Source organism: Diceros bicornis, chromosome 1 (genome assembly GCF_020826845.1).
Source record: "Diceros bicornis minor isolate mBicDic1 chromosome 1, mDicBic1.mat.cur, whole genome shotgun sequence".
Lineage (NCBI taxonomy): Eukaryota > Metazoa > Chordata > Mammalia > Perissodactyla > Rhinocerotidae > Diceros > Diceros bicornis.
The window spans coordinates 43,017,183-43,036,013 of NC_080740.1; the positions used below are offsets into that span (position 1 = coordinate 43,017,183).

At 33.7% G+C, this 18,831-nt stretch overlaps 1 long non-coding RNA gene across 3 annotated transcripts in view; it reads right to left on the reverse strand.

Annotated features, from left to right (window-relative positions):
- LOC131404491 (uncharacterized) overlaps positions 1 to 18,831 on the reverse strand; it is a 67,613-nt gene that overhangs the window by 21,185 nt on the left and 27,597 nt on the right. The window lies entirely within an intron of this gene.

An 18,831-nucleotide genomic window follows, 5' to 3' on the forward strand; every position in this document is an offset into this window, starting at 1 on the left:
AACCAAGAAACAAAAATTAGTCATCATTTTTCTATTCTTCCCATTCAACAATCTTATAAAAGGGGATGGTATATTTATTAATAAGCACAAAATGCTTAAATATTTTAAAATATTGAAAATAATGATGAATAAAAATAATTTTAAACTACATTGAGGACGGGTGTGATCATTTTTTTTTTCATTTGAAAGAGGCCGTGCATTTCTCAACCTTGAGAAACACTGCAGCATCTTTTGTCCTGCCTTAGTAATAGCGTCCCACTCTTCCCTTAGAAAAGCACTCCTCTATTCCACGTGGTTCTGGCAGAGCCATAAATCATGTGGCTTCTTCCCTTTTCCAAAGTATGGGCACAAAACTCACATTAGAGCAATCAGATTCTGTCTCCCAGTAATTTGAATATTGGATTGAGGCACATAAAGGTAGAAGACAGATGGCACTGAATTATTTCCAAAGAAAATGACTATGAGTCCTCGCTCCTGAGGTCTCTGGAGCTACAGAGGGTTTCTGTTCTTTCCTGACTCTTTGTTGTTGAACGTATCATTTTATATTATGAGAAACACATTATCCTTTCCATAATTTTTTTTTTTTTGCTTAAAGTTAATAAAAGTCAGTTTCTATTAATCACCATCAAGAATCCTAACTGATGCACTAATCTAAACAAAACTAATTCAAACTCACACAAACATTAAAGGAGAAGACAAAAAGCACTCAAGAATTTAGAAAAAGATAGAGAAGAGGAAAGCAAGACTTTACATAACATTTTCTTCCTTTTTCTGATGGGCTTTGGAGTCACTTATTAACACATTGTAAAATTGGCTTGTATTTGGCTCCGTAATGTATCACACGTGACTAAATGGTTCCTGAAAGCAAGAACTAAATCTTATTCATGTGATATCTCTAGCATCTCACAAAATGCTTGGCACACATAGTAAGTAGTCAATAAATATGTTTTGAATTGACAAAAGGTACACAGATATAATAATATGTCAACAAAGAGTTTTTAAAATCCATGGAGTTTATTGTAAAAAGAGGCACAGATGAGTTTTCCAGTTATTGGAGAATGATCTTTAGAAAGGTAATTATTAATATCATGAACATCCTCACTCTACAGTAAGCTCCTTTAAGTCAGAAAATGGTTTTTATCTTTGTATCTCCAGAGCCCTAAAAGTGCCTGGTATATAGCTGTCACTCAATAACTATTTGTTTAGTAAATTAGTGTACATTGAAATTAGATATATCACTCTAGAACTTTCATGGTATAAATTAATGTGACTTGAATTTGAAGACACTTCTTATATCCTACTCTAGTTCATACCTAATATTCTGCCTAAGCTATCAGTATTACCTAAGAAATTTCCTTCTTAACGCTGTCAAGTATGTCATACAGCAGCACCAGTTCTTTCAACTCGCTAACAACATACCAGGTCTGTTGAAGTCTATGGTGAGAATCATGGAATATTGAATATTAATTTAATTGGAAGCACTGACTCTGTCAGGAGAACTACCATTATCAGCATCTTTATTAAGATATTCTAAGTCCTTTTTGCTGAAGCACATCATACAGAAATCAGTTTAACATATGCAAAACCTCTGTGACCTAGCTTGTTCTTTCACAGAGCTTTAAGCACCAGCTAGCTTTACCTTTATCACTACTCAATCTCTGTCTCACCATCTCAACCCAAATGGGTCACAGCAGAGTCGAGGCTTGGTTTTATCTAGATTATGTTTCACTTAAAAATGGGTGTTGGTGGGGCCGGCCTGGTGGCCTAGCAGTTAAGTGCGCGCACTCTGCTGTGGGGGCCGGGGGTTCAGATCCCAGGTGCACACCTACACACTGCTTATCAAGCCATGCCGTGGCGGCGTCCCATATAAAGTGGAGGAAGATGGGCACAGATGTTAGCCCAGGGCCAGTCTTCCTCAGCAAAAAGAGGAGGATTGGCGACAGATGTTCACTCAGAGCTAATCTTCCTCACAAAAATAAATAAATAAATAAATAAATAAATAAATAAATAAAAAATAAAAATGGGTGTTGGTGAGAAGAGTCTAAAGGAAGTGGTACCAAAAACCGAATAAAGATGTGGCAAGCATACCGCACTTCTGAACTCAGTGAAGTCACTATATTCCTTGGAGCCGTGAGATTTGAAATCCACAAGTAGAAGCTGAATTAAAGACTCCTTGTCCTGAGGTAATTGTCAAAACAAACAAAATTTTTGTTCTAGTCGTTTCTCTGCCATTAACTAGCCCTATGACCTTGATCAAGTTATTTAATCTCTCTGAAACTCAGTTGCCATGCCTATCCATCTATCCATCTCTACACTTTGAGAGGGAATCTTTTTCTTTGGCCATATCATGCTCTCTTTTGCCTTCATACTTTTGTACCTGTTGAAAATGTTCATGCCTCCTGTTAGCTGGTTAACTTTTTATTTAGTTAGCCCACACTCAATCAACACCTCATTTTAGAAGCCTCGGGTCTGCTCTAGTGCCCGGTCCCTGTGCTCCTATAGCATCCTGGACATGTTTCTCTCATAACTCTTATCGCACTACATCATTACTGCTCTTGTTGATCTAGCCATCTCTTCTCTTGGATTAAGAGCTCTTTGAATGAATGGACTGTGTGTCACTCCTAATGCTAGTTTTATTACTTTAACACACTGCCTATGCATATTAGGAGCTCAATAAATGAATTAATGGATGAGTGGTAGATAGATGGATGGATGAATGAATAAAAAACCAGATTCTGTTCTGGTGTTTTTTCACAACCAAATGGCATATTTGGTATGTATTATTCTACAGATATAAAAACCTCTGAAATAATGCTTGGTCTCATTAGAATACAAAATGGAAGCGAAGGAAAGAAATCCAACCACATCTCTTCCTGCCAAAAGAGGACTACATGCAAAATCTATTGTTCTTGTGGTCCTTAGATCAGCTTAATTACAATGCAGGTATTCATATAAAAGCGACTATGCTATTTGTAGTCAATTCACTGTAAATGATTTCTCTTGATGATTGAAGAAGTTAAAGGAAAAAATGAACATCATCACCATCACAGTGTTTTCATAGTTGAGTTTTGAATAATATATGAACAATGTACAAGAGCATAATTTAAGAACAATTTAGGAAGCACATTGTTTCATTTGAGATTTTACATATATATATAAATTTTCATTATTTTATTGTTTAAAATGGTGTTTAATATTACATAACAGAAAAAATTTAATAATATCACTAAACTTTTAATTTAAAAAATATTTTAACAGAATACTATTTCAAGTTTTCTTTACTATAAATACAGTAAAATCAAGTATATCTTATTTGAAGCCTAAAAAGAAATGAATTACTGAGAAGTTTTCAAATATTTGTTATTGGTAGGAATTTTACCATAATAAATAAGGCATACCATTCACATTGATGTTTGTTTTTATCATTCCTCTATATTTTACAATTGGAAGATAATATGCTTTACATTCTAAGCCCAAATTGCACTGTTTCCAATATCTCAAAAATACACATATGTGGAAACCAAGAGTGTGTTGACAAGATGCTATTTTATTTTTGACAATGGTTATAAACAGAAGAAAAAGAAAAGCTAAAAATTTGAGAATCTAAATTTTTTTCTTCTTTATCAAAGCAGCAAACATTATGATGGCCACTGTTCTAAAAGTTCGATAGGTTTTATAAATTCTCAAAAGGAATAGGAGAAAATAAGAGAGAAGACACAACCAAATTTCTGATTCCTGAAATCACACTCTTAGCCATAAACTTATACTGCTTGAATAAAGAACATGATCATACCATTCAAAATCTCATTTTAATGACTACTGTTGTTCATAAAATATTCATTTTATTTTATTGTAAATTAGACTATAAACAGGAAAACAAAATTCCTGAAATGCAGAAAGATGATAGCTTTTTTGAGCAAAACTGCTGCTAAATCTTGATCTTTTCAGAGTATTACCATTAGCAATATATATCAGATTCATAAACATCCTGTACCAAAGATCAGACCAAGTTTTTCTATTCAATTCAGCTTATTTTATAGAATTAGATGCTTTATTAAAACATATGTGCAGGGGCCAGCCTGGTGGCATAACGGTTAAGTTCGCACGCTTGCTTTGGCTGCCTGGGGTTTGCAGGTTCGGATGCCAGGTGTGTCAAACCATGCTGTGGCGGCGCCCCATATAAAGTAGAGGAAGACGGGCACCGATGCCAGCCCAGGGCCAATCTTCCTCAGCAAAAAGAGGAGGATTGGCAACAGACGTTAGCTCAGGGCTAGTCTTCCTCACACACACACACACACACACACACACACAAAAACGTGCATAATAATTAATAAACATTAATTTCTAAATTATAGACACTAATATATTATTTAGAGCAGGAAAGAGACTCTCATTCTCCTAAGATCAAATCTCAGCAAAAACTTGAACAAGTTTCAAACATTACGTGGTTCAGCATATCATTCTCTAAATTTGATGATGTCCAATACATCCTAAATCTCCTAAATCATACACGACATTCCCACGGGCTTCCCTCGATTCTCCAATTTACAGATTTTTTTAGACTGCTTTACATCAAAAGCATTTTCAGTTATCCTTCTGAGGACTTTTGAATTCTATCTAGCTACATATTTAGAATTTATCAGAGAATACAACCTAGGTTATTTGCACATTATCTACACTTACCCAACTCTTCCCCCATCCACACAGTTGAAAAATTAAGAAGAACCCTGAAAATATGGCTTTCATGAAAACTCCATGATGGTCTATTGTTTACTTATCAGTACCCTAGGTGGACATTTTTCCCATTTTGAGATGCTTCATCTCCTTTTTTTCCAGTTCTTGTTTCTGCCCACAAATAGTTAAATATGCCACTACTATTAGCAGGCAAGATTTTGCATTCAGGATTTCCACAGAGATAATACACATTTTTGTGGGACAATTCCTCATTTATCCAGACCAAAGTATCTTAATTTATATTTTAACATGCCATTTTTTTAAAAATAGAAATTTAAAGTAGATATCTACATTTGTCTAAGATTTTATTACACCGAAACTTATGATTCCTATTGGTTGATCATTTTACCAGGTTTTAGTAGCCCCATGATTGCCAGACAACCTGTATAGCACTACATTCAGAGGCTAGAGATATGCCCAAACAACCTCATTCCCTCAGAATATAATAATGCATAATATAATAGAGTCATTCCCAAAATGTGGTACACTTAACACTGAGTACTTGATATAGTTTAGTTAGTACACAGATAAACATTTTTAATTTCAATTGTAATATGTTTACTAAACATATATGAAAACATATTACTTATACATCAAAACTATGATACTATTGTAAGGACAAAGCTAAAACAGTATTTAGGTTTTGTTTTCTTTCTGTTTTTTGTTTTTTGGTGAGGAAGATTGTCACTGGGCTAACTTCTGTGCTAATCCTCCTCTACTTTAAACAAGGGATGCCGCTGCTGCATGGCCTGACGAGCGGTGTGTAAGTCCTCCCTCACGATCTGAACCGAGAACTCCAGGCCACTGAAGCAGACCGCACGGGCTTAACCACCAAGCCACCAGGCCAGCCCCTGTTTTCTTTTTAAAAGAGTCTTTTTTAACAGTCTTTCTTTTTAACAAAAAAATATTAAGTAAATAATAGGAAGGGTGGTACATGAACAAGGCAAAAGTTATAAAAATTCTATAAGAATTACTTAAGTTTGAAAAACAGTAATATAATTTTTAAAAAATTGAAAGTTGACTATAGTCTTAAAAGAAGCATCAAAATTAGGCCAACGTAAATTACTATAACAAATTCATAGTTGTTATTGAAGTTAAAAAAAAAGAAGAATTTGGTTTCATATTAGAGGATAATATCTTCAGGCGTATCTCAAAGCTAATGTTTTATTTAATATGACATTATAAGTATTAACTTTTACAAACTGAGCCAAAAAATAAAATGTGCTGCATTTTAAATGATGTATAATAGTTATAGATTTTTCTTGCACTCAAATATGTGCTTTACCTTGTAAGAATAAATACCAAGGGCCTGAAAAAAATTGGTAAGTGCTTCTTAAAAGGCTTTCTAGAAATTTGTTTGAGCCGGAAATATTAGGAACCATGTAAAATAAAATAAAGCTGAGAGTAAAGTAGATTCCATTCCTGATGCTACATCATAAGAAGAATGTAAGGAAAAGCAGGTTCCATTTAACAGGTGCAAAAGAGAATGGGGTACAATTTCTGTAAGTCACATTAAGTCAAGTTTTAACCTTTGTCCACTCTTAGCTCCCTCAAATTGTGTGAATTTGTGCCTTTTTATTTAGTAAAGGGAAATTAAATAAAATTAATTCTTAAAAATAAAATTCTTTAAATAAAATATGAATTATTTCTTTTGTTTTTATTTGGCATAAACTTCCACTTTGAGCTACTGCTTTTAGGAAAAAATGCCAAATTATAAATACTATAAATGTAAATTAAATACAGACTACATTAGAGTATGCTAGACACAAGTGCTTCAATTCCAACGGTCAATAGTATTGTAATTCAGAAGCAAATAACAGATACATAATTCTACACATAAAATTTGTATAATTTACTGTATGTCAATGATACTTCAGTAAAAATTCGGTGAGAAAAATTACAGGAAGATATGTAGTAAAACTGATAGGAGAATTACAGAATTAGCCAACTCTTGATAATGGTGGATGCTGACTGAAAATTATTTCATGTAAGTAATCCAAAACTAAGAAGTTATACTTTAAATGGCTTTGTCATAAAAATTATGACAGACAGTAGCTGGGGGGTGAATTAGAGAGCTGGGCCTCAGGCATTGTAGTGGGCTTGTGAGATTAATCAAATATATGTCTGGTGAGACTAAAATGTATACAGCTTCAGTACAGCAAATGGGGTGGCAAAGTCACTAAGGCTAATTGTTAGAGATACCCAAACATACACACAACAGCAGTCATCATCAGCAATCCACCATCTTGATCTCCTTCTCCACTATCCATCAGAGAAGGGGCAAGTGGGAGCAACTGAAGACAAAAATTCCGTCTGCCTTCAATTTATGAAAGTAGGGTTTGGATTGAGTACTTACCCTTACCACTATAACATTTTATTAATAAATATTTATTCCTCCTTCTCACATGGTTCTTTCAATCCACTTTTTCTATCCTTTTCTTTCTTCCTTCCTTCCTTCCTCCCACCTTCCTTGCCTCCCTCCCTCCTTTCCTTCCTTCCTTTCTTCTCTCTCTCTCCCTCCCTGTTTCTTTTTTGTTTGTTTCTTCCTGACTAAATTCAATTGTTTATAGTATACTGTTCACGACTATCATGATCACCAGTCCTTACAAGGCCTCTTTGGTATTGTATTTCTTGTTATATCTGCTCTATCAGTTATTCCCAGCCCCATTCATTTCTTCCCTTTAACCAAGCATCCAGGCGTTAGTTGCATACAGATTTATCCATGAAATGTAATAGTGTTATATGTAACCATAACTTATAATTTAAAATAATAATGTTCAATAAGTCTTCTGTTTCTTACTCTTTCTATTCAAATTCTATTTCTTAATGTCTATGCTGCTGTACAATCTAAGTTCACTCCTTCTGTCCTCTACAATGTATTCTAAAGTATGTCTATGGCACATTTATGGTATCCAGTAACCCTAGCAGCAACCAATCTTCCTGGGAGATAGAAATATTAACAATATGAGGTTGTTATTGCTGTGGTTTAACCACACAACCTGCTGATTCTGAAACAATTTATTCTAACTTTTCCACTCCTAAGCCTATATCAAGATAAAGTCCTTTTATTTTTGAAAGTGAGAAAGATATACATAATGAATAAATAAAGCATGTAGTTAATCTTTCACAACTAACCTTTAGCAGAAAAAGATCGTCAAATTATCTTCCTGCCCTATAATTTATCACTGTCCTTTATTTTCTGAAAAAGTGGAGAGATGTCCTTGGTCCAGATAGCTTCATAGGACATATTTGATGAGTTCCTAAGGATACATATGAAACATCAAGGAAATATTGCTACTGGACATTTTAGTACCTTAATGAGATTCTTTTACTCTCCTTTCTCCTGCTCTGTTACCTTTCCTTTATGGACCTCAATTGGTTATTACTTTGGCAACAACAGAAGATGTCACTGACGTGACTACAAAATCTGTAAAATTCAAGTTCTGAAGCTTCATGATAAAAGCATCAAAAATTGATTTTAACAAAGATATTCAGCCTTTTCTCCCATTTCTTTGCTCTAAGGACTGTTTATTATAGGCTAGTTGTACTACCACCAAGTCCCAACCAGGAACTTGAATTTAGAATTACAACAAAAAGAAAAGAAGGTGTACTTGAGAAACATGGACCAAGCTGACTTACCTCGTATAGATGCTGTGGGGGTTAAATAAAATATGTATGGATAGTGCCCAGCATAATGTTTGGTAAAAAGTACTCAATTAATATTAATTTCCTTTCCTGTCTCCTCTTTCTTGAAATCCCACTTCTGTGTCTTTCTTTGTGCTCTATATTTTGGATCTCCTCGAAAACCCCAAGCCTCAAAAATTTTAGCCAACTGACAAGTCACCTTCGTAATGAAGCCTCCTCAAATCACTATTCTTAAAGAATTTTAGTTCTTTAGTTCTTTGAAAGTAGTGACAATATCTCCTGTAGAAATTTCTAAAAGAGTGAGTGACTTAAACACAGCAAAATCTCCAATGTTTTTTTGAATAAACAATTTAAAACTGAAATGGTGAGTTGAGTATGAGTTCAGGGATAAAGATCCCTGATTTGTTCATAAAAATCCAACTTGTGCTGGGTATAATTCAAATAGACTGTATAAAAGCAAACCAAGATTCTAACATCAGAAGGGACAAGCATGTAATAAAAGCACAATCTTCTGCCTACTTGCTGAGAGTTCTCAGTTTGAACATTTAACCTTTGAGAGCAAAACCAGTACAGGGGGTTGGTCTTAAAAATGAAGAGCACATAGCCCCTATATTATAACTCTTCTTTTTCTCCACAACCTCTCTATTGTTCTGCAGCTTGACGTTATTTATTTAGATTGGGAAATATCATTGATACCTACTGACCTCCCGCTAGAAGGATCTGCTAGCATTTGGAGCTCCATATTAACATAATTCTGGTGGCCGTATCCCAGTTTGCCCAGGACAGTCTTGATTTACAATGTGAGCAGCCACATACTTTGCTACAGGCTGACTGCAATGCAGGACTCAACATTTCATTACATTCTCCTAATAAAATATCCTCACAGTAGAGTATTATTAATTTTTACTAATTTTTTTGCTTTTTGTGTCTTCACCTTTTAACTTAATATTTAATTGTGATAGTAAAAAGAGGAAGACAATCTACTTTGTCTATTTTTTCTACTAAAATGTTAAAAGAAATTTTAAATTACAGATAAGACCTCTGCTTTTATCTTATAGATTAGACTACTTACAGTTTTATTTGTAATGTTTAAAATTTGAACACCACCCACAATCCTAGTCCCCTTTCCTATTCCAGAATAACCACTATTAGTTTAGCATGAAACCATTCAGATAACTTTTTTATGTATTATATTTACCTATATATGCATGTAGCAATATACAAAGGGTATTGTCTTTTAACTGGGGAAGAGTGTTTACATAAAGAGCATCACACTGTTGAACTAATACTTCAACTTCCTTTTTCCACTCAACATTTTCTAAATGGTTATTGCTGAGGTAAGGAAAAGTGATTAATTTTTGCACGTTGGCCTCATATTTTTCCAATTTGATGAACTGTCCACTACATACTGACAGTTTTCATTTGTCTACTCATTTTAATTTTTCTTTAGTAATTTTGGTCACATATATGGCCTTAGAAATTTGCCATTTCCTCTAGATGTTCTAATTTATTTCCATAAAGTTTGCCATCACCTTTATATTACTACCTGGTAGCAATACAGGTAATAACTACCTGAAGTTATTTGTGTTTTCTACTTTCTTCTTGATGATACTTATCAAAGGTTCTCTTTATTGTTATTTTCAAAGAAATAATATTAGATTCACTGATAAAATCTTTTGAGATTTTTATCTGTACTTTATTTTTAATCTTTCTGCTTTCTTTTTTATTAATTTCAGTAATTAATTTCTTCTAAATTGAGTGGAGGTATTTTTTTTTATTTTTCATCTCTTAAAGCTCATTTCATTTGTTTTCAGTATTTCATTTGTTTTATAATGTATTTAAGTCATAAATTTTTTGAGTGTACTGCTTTAGCCACAACCACCAGTTTTGATATGTGATGCACATATTGTTGTTCAATTATGAACAGCTCATAATTACCATTTGCATTTCCTCTTGAACACAAACATTATTTATAAGTGGGTTTTTATTTTCTAGTTGTGTACTTTTTTGACTACTGACATCTAATTATAGTGTATTGAGATCAGGAAACGTGACCTGCAGGAAGACAATTTTTGCTGTTTGTTAAGACTCACTCCAAGGCCTAAACATAATGAAAAAGACCTTTGTTTGAAAGATATCTGTATAATATATTTCAGGACCAGAAAATTCATATAGTTCTATTAGATCAACCCTAGTATTTGAGGTTGTAATTTTCATTAGTCTTACTTATTTTTAATCTTTTAATCTGTCCTTTCTGAGTGATGGGTATTAAAACTTCCCACTATGATTGTAGATTTTATATTTCTCGGATTGTCTAATAAATTTCAAGCAAATTTGTTAGGTGCGTAAAAGTTCCAACTATTACATCTTCTTGTTCTTCATGACTCGTTCTTATTACTGGGAAACATGCCTCCATGTTCCTCTGCTTATTCAATGTTGTAATGAACATGTGTATAATATCTCTTATAATAAGCATTTACTTGGATTTAAAGGTATTTAAATTAATTTGAGCCCCTATTTCTTCTAATAGATGCATTTGACATATTCACATTTACTATGGTTACTGATATGTTTGTATTTCTCTCTACCATTTCATTTTGTTTTTTTGTTTTTACCCTGCTTTCCGCTTTTTCTTCTTTTATATCTTCTTTTTGGCTTATGTCTTTTTGTCCTTTTTTCCTCTATTGGTTTTAAACTATACATTCTACTTTTTTCTTCTAATCATTAGTAAATTTTTATCACTTTGCTTTTTTATAACATCTAGAGTTCATCAATATGGACTCCACTCCAACAGGAACAGAACATTAACATGCTATTTCTATCTTATTCTTTCTCTCTACTTGCTCCTGTCCCTCAATCTCCCATGTTGATATAGTTTGGAATTTTCATTTCAAATTATTTTTAAACATTTTAAAGATTCTATACTTAGAGTTAGCAATAAGTTTCCTAATTTGTTTTCTCCCTGCTGATTTCTGAATTCCACTATTACCTCATTCGTTTTTCTTTTGCTGGCATAATCCTTTAGAAATTCTTTCTGAGGATGCTGTACCTTTGAAATAAAGTGATTCTCATAATAATTGAGAATATACAGAAAGTGAATATGTTTTTGTCTTAATAATTTAGAAGTTTATCATCTGTTTCTAGTTATATACTTATATTTAGTTATATACTTATTTATAATGATAAATACATTATAAAATATATTTAATTCTATACTTCTTTAGAAAGTAGCGATTTATTACCACTGCCACTCACTATGAACAAGTAGGAAATTTTAATATTTTCAATTTCTCCCTCCTCCTCATTTTCTTCTCTATCATTTGATTTGGGCTGGTTATATAATTATTCTTATTTCTCCAAGTGTTTATCTTCAAAGTTTTTTAAATAATACTTTATATTTATTACTTTACCTATTAGTTTAGACATTACCTAAAATTGAAAGTGAAAGTTAGCATTCTTATATCACCAAAATCCATTCCGACTTTTAAAAGCTCTAATTCTAATTGCATTTGCTCCATACTTTTTCTTAAAGAACTTTAGGATACTCATTTGTGAAGCCATGGATGTCAAGGCCTCTATTGTCTATGGCAAATGATAGTGAATGCAACTGGAAGTTACTTAGAGATAAGAAGTATGCATACTACTTAAATCCTGCACTGTTTTTTATTTCAATGGTTTTCATGGTTTATTAGCTTTTTTTAAAAATTATGTTCTCAGAGATAGTCTGCATTAGCAATCTAACGACATTTAATTGTACGACAAATTAATTCTACAATTTTCACAGCAGAGACTTCCAGGGCAAGGGGGTAAAAGCCTAGGATGTGCTGGATTAACTACACTGTAGAAGTGACTAAAAATAAGACCACCAAAGCCACATCTGCTGATTCTATACAGGAAATAAATTATTCTGAACCCAAAATAAATTTTCAAAAAGAAATGTACAATGGAAATCAGAGAAAAAATACCCTGAAAAAAATAGTGCAATTATGTCAACTATTACATTGGCATTGAAAGGGTAACAAGTGTGTTATTGGAAGGGTTGGATTTTAAAATAGCAAAGGATCAGAAAGATTTCAAAAGTAGATGAAATGCAAGGGTTAACAATTGTTTAATGTAGGAGTAAGGGGGATAAAGGAATTAAAATCACTCCAAATATCCATTGCAATCATTTAAATGGTTTATTATTTGTCAGTTTACAAGAGTAATGCATGCCGGTCGTAAAATATTTAAGTATAACAGAACTAGGTAACATAGAAAGAAGTCTCCCATGATCCAAGCCCAAAGTAAGAAAACAAATTAGATTTTAAAAAGCATACAGACACACTTTAACTGTGTTTTGTGTTTGTTTTTGTGTGTTTTTAAGCATGTATAGCATTTAATAATTTTGGGTTCCTTTTAACAAAAACATGAGCATAGACAGAATATAAGTCATTTAACTTGCCCCTTATTAGGTAACAGTTTTTCTTGTTTCCAATTTTTCTCAATTTGCAAATGAGAGTACAAAGAATACTATCCATGAATATGAGTATATTGTAAATATGTGTGTGTACATTTGCAGGGTGTACCTATAGTTCTCAAAATAAGATGGCTAAATGAGAGAGTATAAATATTTTAGTATATATCATTAAATTTCTCTAAAAATTATTAGAACATTACAGTATTACACACCTACTGGCCTTTTGCCCATATTGTCATCAGCACTGGATAAGAAATTAAATATTTTTAAATGCTAATTTTAAGAGGTAAAACATTCTAATGGAAACACTCCTTTCTCTCCCGCCAGGACAGCAAAAGGAATAGGATTTTACTGAAAATAAAAATATTAACGGGAGAGAAACACACATGCAAAAGTAAATCCTAACTAAGGAAACAGTTCAAACTCTCACAAAAGAAAGGTTATAATGAAAAGAGTCATCCATATGATTATTAAAATAACCTACTAACATGCATAAATTCTTTGCAGTTTTTCTCCAACTAGTTTAAAGAAGAACTTTGCCTGTGAAATATTGATCAACCAGAAAATAATTATTTCCAACTCAAATGTTACTTACTAAAGATATAATAAATTATCTGATGTCAATAACAATAAAAGTTAAGTATGTCTTCTGAGTTTAGACTAAGTTTTTAACTGCCTTTTCAGATCTATTTAAAGTCAGAACCCACTGCCTGCTCTACATTAATTTACCATTTTAAGCTTTGATATATCCTCTAACAATATAATCATATTGTATATGATATTATAATTGAAATAAGGACTCTACTGATGTTGTATTTTCTTTTATTTTAATAGAAAGGAGTAATTAAGTAGAAATAAAATTATACTCAACTTACACAAGTAAATTGAAACCACCACTTACCTGAGTCCTTCAAACACTCATTTAATCAATATACGTTTTTAATGGTAACAGTTACATGCTTACTGAGAGAGCTTAATTAAGAAATACAATGATGAAATTAGTAAAAGTACTTAAGGAAGCCATCTGGACATTTAGTCTCTCAACTCATAAACTATCTGTATTCACTTTATGTTTTTAAAATGCATTTAGGAACAATTTGGTGAGCCAATATAGCAATACCAGATGTACTTTGCAAAGCTGATTATAAAGCAGATGGTTTTATGATCACACTTGTGTTTTAAAAGGTGTTATTCTATTATATAATGTTCACATTTACGAAACATGCTTCTTGTTTAGTACTGTGGATGGTGTCATCCTGTCAGAGCATCTCACACATTTCTCTTTCTTTGCATCTGTTCAGTGAGTATGCTGACTGATTCTCTTAGCAGGAGGGATAAATTATCAAATTACATTGTTGGGAGTATGGTATATTATACAGTCCCAATTTTCTTATTAATGTGATGGCATCAGTATAACTTATACTGTAGGCAACCATGGAAAATCCACACAGATGTCTAAAAGCCAAGTCAGGTTGCATCCAGTTTATTAAATGTCTGATCCATGTAACCTAACAAGATTTGACGTGAACATTTTATTCCTTAATGGTGTCTTTCTGCTATATATGATATAGTTTTGCTTAACTAAGCTCAAAGGCAAAATGCACTCTGGAAGTAATTCTATATTAAGAGACTATAACCATAATTATTCTAGGCATAATAAACTAATAATAAAAATATTAGCCCCTACTTAGCCATAATAGAAAATAAATGTGACTCCAGCAATAAGCATGCCTTTCTGAAGAAAGCAGTTAAGCATTATGCCTTTTGCTCATGCAATAAATTTCAATTTTGTCACTTCTTTAGGATGTAATGAAATGTGAGAAAAGCATTTCAAGAAAAAGCCTGACTTGCCTATGAACTCAGTCTAAGTGTCGTGACATCCTGGCAATGTTTCCTGTCTGATTTGTCAAGGTAACCTAATTCTGGATTTGAGTGATCCAGTGGGATTTATCCTATTATCTTAACTGACTAGATTAGTATTACTGTGAGAAGAGACCTTCATGCATTCAACTAGCGTTTATTTACTACCTCCTAAATGCTCCTGTGCCAGCCACTAGGGATACAAATATAAGTGGATCATTGTGCATGTCCTCAAGGAGATCATATAAAGTGGTAAAGCAGGGTGCAAATAATTACATGTGTGTACGTGAAAGAGAGAATTACCATTATTGTAAACAAATATTAAACTGTAGTTAATGACATTTATTCTGAAGTATTAAAGAAGTTTACTGAAGTCTGCAATTTACTTTCAAATGCACCTAAAATAAGATGGATTAATGATGGAGAGAGGGATAGATAGATAGATAGATAGATAGATAGATATGTCATAAAGCAAATACAGTAAAATGTTAATGATAGAATCTAGATGGTGGGTACAAGGTGTTTACTGTAAAATTCTCTCAACTTTTCTGTATGTTTGAAAATTTTTCATAAAAAAATGCTGGTAAGCAAAAGAAAACAGGATGCTTACAATTGAAATTATGGAGGAAGAAGTGCAGTTGTTGGTTATGGCTAGTTTAGAGTAAGAACATGAGAGTGGGGCCGGCCCCGTGGCTTAGCGGTTGAGTGCGTGCGCTTCGCTGCTGGCGGCCAGGGTTCAGATCCCCGGCACGCACCAGTGTACCGCTTCTCCTGCCATGCTAAGGCCGCATCCCACATACAGCAACTAGAAGGATGTGCAGCTATGACATACAACTATCTACTGGGGCTTTGGGGGAACAAATAAATAAATAAATAATTAAAAAAAAAAAAAGAACATGAGAGTGGTTGGCTGTTTTAGGGTGAAAAATAGGGTAAATAAAGGAAAGTCAAGGAATTAAGAAACCAGGGCAGGGAACTGCAAGACTCATCTACTCGAATCTATATGGATACTGAAATCATCAAATTTTATCTTTGTTGTACTAGAGAAAGTGACAGTGAACCAGTACTTAAATATTCAAGGAAGGAGAGGGACTGGCCTGTATGCAGTTAACAGAAACAATAATAGCAAGTGACACAGTCTGACGGCAGAAGCGTCAATGTTGGCGGCTTTTTGAAAGGAGGGAGGGACAATGTTCTGGACACAACAGAGAGAAACAAAAAGGGCATTTATTCCAATTTCAGGCTCAGCGGCACAATGGCCATAGGAGAAAAAACAAAGCTGAGAAAGTTACAAGAAAAATAGTGTGGTAAATGTACAACCAAATCTTGGTTAGAGAAAGAAGGTAAAAGAAATGTTTAATGAAGAGGTTGAAGACATAGGATATTTTAATAAGGACAAATCAAAAGTTCCAGAGAGTGCACTAGCAGAGTTTAGGGAATGAAATTGGAAATAGGGGTAAAAAAATGGAGTCAGATAAGGTTAAACACAAGTCATACGGGTTGAGAGTCTGGGGTTTCTGGTGGGGAATAAAACACACAGAAATCAAAGGTGTGATGGGAATAGTCCTGGGGTCTCAGAGATCACCTAGGGTGATGAAGTTCTGAATGATGGAAGGGGATAAGAATTTCTGAGTATCTCGCCAAAGGCATGCAGAAAGAGTAGATATTTATCAGGTAGACGGGGGAAGGGAATTCCAAGGAGTGCGAAAAGCCAAAGCAGACTCAGAGGCTTGTGACAGTAGAGTATTCCAGGGATTACAAGTAGTTGAGCATTTGTGGTGTATAAAGTGCAAGGGTGGGGGCTCTAATAGTTGGAGCTGCAGAGACAGGCAGGGTGTTATATGCTATGTAGAAACGGTTTAAAATTTATCCTGTAAGCAGCAAGGAACCAACGAAGAATTGTATGGAGCTGATATGATCACACACCCTTGTTACAAAGATTTCTCAACGCAGTATAGAGCTTGGATTGGATGGTGTCATTCTAGAAACAGAAAGGCCAGCTAAGAGGACTGTTCCAGGGCAGGTGACAGACGATTAATGCCTGAGCTGGAAACGTGGCAGTAGGGTTGGAGAAGCAAGGAGAGATATGAGACGTATTTAGAGAAAAGAACCAACAGGCTACAGCAATTGATGGAAAAAGCAAGATAAAGGGAAAAATTCATGACAGTTTCAGGTTTCTGGGATGATCATGGAGCCAGTCACTACACAAGAAGTAATGGAAGTCGAAAGAATTTAATGGATGTTGAGAGGGCTTGGATTAGGAGAAATACAATGAATTGCTTTCGTAACATGAGGTTGAACACAATTGTGAACTTGTATGGTAACAATTCGGGTTACAGAATCAGGGAATGAGTGTGGATTGCTAAATAGCTTTTAGCAGTTTTAAATACTGAACTAAAATCTGATTATTGTCTGCCTGTCTACTGCTAGCCCAAACATTACAATCAAAGAATGCAAATTAGCAGGAGGGAAGCATGGAAATCAAGAGAGATTTACAGGATTAATACAATATAAGACATTCTCACTTGAAAAAGAAATGTAGTATTCAATAATAAATTAAAATATGCAAATAGCTAGAAAAGAGTATAGTAGTCCCCCCTTATCCAGTTTCACATTCCATGATTTCAGTTACCCTCGGTCAACCTCAGTCTGAAAATATTAAATGGAAAATTCCAGAAATAAAGAATTTATAAGTTTTAAATTGCACACCATTCTGAGCAGCATGATGAAATCTTGAGTCCTCCCTCTTCGTCCAGCCCACAATGTGAATCATCCCTCTGTCAAGCATAACCTGCTGTATATGCTACCTGCCCATTAGTCACTTAGTAGCCATCTCGGTTATCAGATCGACTGTCACGGTATCACAGTGCTTGTGTTCAAGTAATCCTTATTTTACTTAATAATAGCCCCAAAGCCAACTTTATTAGTAGCTGTTGTTGTTAACCTCTTACTGTGCTTATAAACTAAACTTCATCACAGGTATGTATGCACAGGAAAAAACATAGTATATATCGAGTTAGATACTATCTGTGGTTTCAGGCATCCACTGGGGATTTTGGAATGTTTCCACCACAGATAAGGGAGAACTACTGCAGTTCTGATATATCATCTCACGATTTTTGGCTTAGTAATACTTTTAAGAGCCATAACATTGTAATTATGAGCCTGTTACAATAATGTGCCTTGATACAATATGGAGTCAACAAAACTAGAAGCATAGTCTTTGCTTTCTTAGAATAGCTCCAGAGTTGGATCAAACAAAGCTTAATATTATTCCAATACCTTTGCTTGCATTAACCTAGGAACTCGCATGGCTCCTTTATTCCACAAGCAGTGATGTGACTAATTTTTTGGTGAGTGACTAATTTTTTTGGCTATGGCACCAGAGTGGTGCTATTCTGAAAACTTCAATGAAAAGCCAATGAGGAATAGACTTAAATCCGCTAAATAAATTAAATATGCATGACCGTAGGAAACTCTCTTTCTTAAATAAAAAATTAAGAATAATTTCATAAATGCATTTTTATTTTTGGTATCATGTTCCAGTACACTTACGGCATAAAATTTCTCTGATCAGTGGATCCACGTACAGATCACTTTTCATTAAGAATATATAACCATACAAAATTGCAATCAATTCCTACATTGAAAAATATTAACCTTATGAGATTTTCTTGTGTTAACTATGACAATATAAACATTTAAAGTTAACTTCCTGAAAACTAAAAAAAAAAAATCACATTTATCCCACAGGAAAAGACCATTTCTTTACTTTGTTGTGGAAGCTATCTTGCAAAAATCTGAATTATAAGGTAAAATCGAAATCTAAAACCATAGCTTTGGGCTTTTTTGACACAAAATTGTTATGCATGGATGATTCATCATTCTGCCAAGTTCATGAGTCCGTTTTTCCCACTTCTGTTTAGATACAGTATTCTAGATAGGTGAACATAAAATCATTTAATGCTAGAACATTGTCAAAATTCTAATCAAAATTGACATTTCTTAAACTACTTCTGTCAGAGCTTGGATTCAACATATTACCAGCAGTAAAGACACATTTAGCATTCTCATATGAAATATAATTTCTTTTAAAATTTTTTCATGATTTCTAATTATCTAGTTTTGTTCTACCT